Below are 3,042 nucleotides of genomic sequence, written 5' to 3'. Positions count from 1 at the left end.
ATGGTACGTAGAGATTGGTTAAGTTTTGACTAAAGTTATAAAAAGGAGAATCATTGTACTCCTCGAGATAAGAACTTTCTGAAAAATAATGCCGAAAACAGGATCCGTATGAGAGAGATATGATTTTAGTAAAATCATTTATTTTTACCCCCGTTAGGCAAAAAGATGAAATTCAAAACTAGCCAAAACAACCTAAAGGAAAGTTGTAGTACTACTTGAGATCATCACATAGATATAAAGAGGGTAAATATTGGAAATCGTAAAATATTTCAAAATCCTTTCTGTGTGCGCGAGACGCACGTCATTGTGCAGACTGCACATGATACTGGATTCGATCGGATTGCGAGTGATGTGGCCCATGAAGAGAGTGATACGTGGTGACTCCCTGATGGAGTCATAATGATCATGCGTGACGCGTGTAGATATTTACACCACGCGCACGTAACCCCAACTATAAATAGCAGGATCTGCAGCCTCATTCTGCACACCCTAAAATTCGACTCTCTCTTTCCCTCTGATCGAGATGCTGCAATCCCAAGGTACCTAAGAGTCCTAAGGCCGAATCAACACTACATCATAGGTGTCACGCATCGAGGGAGAGTTCACATCCCCATTTTTACGGTTTAAAAAGATTTTACAAGGGGGGGGGGGGCGGAGAATAAATGCTTGTTAAACATCTTTATCAAAATAGATTTTGTAAAAATAATATTAGTTTATATATGTAAACATGAAACGACAGGATAATATGTTGGTAGAAACTATGTCTAGTCTTAAGCAATGACATTATGCCTAATCGTTATGTTACCCGATATAACAAGAAGGATTATACCTAGATATTATGTTGGCTGATTTCGTAAGATATCATAGTACTGAGAAGTAATGTTGTCCAAATCTTAGTGTATGCATTGTACTTAGTTGTTACTCTGCCCTAATATCATGTTATCCAGATAATCGTAATTATATATATATATATATATATATATATATATATATATATATATATATATGATAAACAAAAATATATACAAGTATCGATACGAAAATTCACTTATTATAATTATCTTTTATATATATATATATATATATATATATACAAGTATCGATACGAATATTAACTTATATATATATATATATATATATATATATATATATATATATATATATATATATATATATATATATATATATATATATATATATATATATATATATATATATATATATATATATATATATATATATATCTGTGTGTGTGTGTGTAAAGTAATAATTATTGAAGAAAATATAAGGATGGGTGATGTGGTGCAGACTATACCTGTCTAGTTTTAAATTTATATCCTAACTACTTATCTACTATTGCACCTATAGACAGTGTACCTAGTCAGTATATAGTATAGTAAAGTAAGTTGGGGTCGAACTCATGGAACGGATTTAATTAAGTAAGATAATTACTAAAAATTAATCTAAAAGAAGCAAAAGTTAAAAGGGTTTTTTATCTGATTTTTCAAGTTTGGACAAGCTTAAACACTTCACTAATGATTTTAATCAATATACTAAAAACACTTTTGTTTAGTTCGAATCCACTTCTTCTCTATGTTTAGTTACCGATTATGGATTATTAAAGTAGGTTACCAATTATTATAAAATTAGCAATTCATGTCCAAACTTACTAATATTTTCACCAATTGATGAACTACCTTGTATGGTTATACACAAGCAAAACACATAATTAGTTATTAATCATAGATGGGCTATGTAAGATTTATCTAAGCAAACACAATTATGGTCATAATTTATGTTCTCCAGCACAACTAAATTTGTTATTTTTATTACTTTTCTATGATTTTGTCGATCCTAGCTCTAGGAATTTAATGGTCACTAAATCACTAGGTAACCAAGTTCATGTAATATAATGGTCACTAAGCTACACTTTACTTGAAACTAAGAAACAAAACCACAACTTTAACATGTTAGATAATGATAATCAACACAAGCACCAAACTAACTATTAAAATCCATAAATTAGTTAACTAAACCATAGAGTCAAAGTATCATCTAGCTAAACGAAAGCAAGTAAATTCAGCTACTCATAGCTGAAACGAAAACATAAGTTCAACATAAATCAACATGATTAAAGTAATTCAAACCGATGTGATGATGTGTTCTTGAATATCTTAATTTCTAAGAGAATTCTTCTTCAAAGGAATGTTTTGTGCACTTCTCTGGCCTCCAAAATCGGTTATCTCATAATAGCTCTCTTCCAAAAGCTTCTCTAAATCATAAGTGTGAAAGATCTGTATCGGGAAAGGATTCTGACTTCCCGCGTGGTTACCTTCTAGAATACCCCCTTCATGTCGTGGGGTTGATTGCCATGTCGTGATCTTGGTTTTTCGCTGAAATTTCTTCTTTAAAGCTTCAATCCTCCAAATTTCCAATCCTTGTCAATTCTGGTCCATATTCTTTAAGAGTGTTCCATTAGGCTGCAAAATACAATTTAATTCAATAAGTACCAAATATCTTTCCAAATAACCAAAATACTACTTAAAATGTATTAAGATATTTCCTAAAAATGTATATAAATATGACAATATCAAAATACCCCACACTTATCTTTTGCTTGCCCCCAAGCAAAACTTATCAATTTTAAATTAAACTTTCATCTCCAATATCACATAAAACAATCTATTTTGAACTCACCCATTATACCAAGACCTCGATGTACATATTTGTGTCTAAGGTTTCTAGAAATTTCACAATCATAAGTACTCATAATCCTTATGAACCTTCACCCCTTAGCTTATGCGACACTCATTTCTGCAACCCTCCGAATCCATCCTTAGAAATATTTCTTAAATTTAAGGTATTTTTGGGTAAGCTACCTAAGAATACATAATATAGAAAAATTACAACTTTGATACCACAATGGAGCTATTAGGATTCTTCACGTCTTTGATATTTGCTTTTTGTTTTGTTTGAATTCACCACCTTTCGTTTGATTTTTGGTATCTTCAACTATTTGATTCTTCAGAATTTTGATCTTTT

This window comes from Lactuca virosa, chromosome 4 (assembly GCF_052849685.1).
Source record: "Lactuca virosa cultivar CGN04683 chromosome 4, Lactuca_virosa_CGN04683_v6, whole genome shotgun sequence".
Taxonomy (NCBI): domain Eukaryota; kingdom Viridiplantae; phylum Streptophyta; class Magnoliopsida; order Asterales; family Asteraceae; genus Lactuca; species Lactuca virosa.
The sequence above is the reverse complement of the archived record's forward strand: the minus strand, read 5'-3'. Positions refer to the sequence as shown.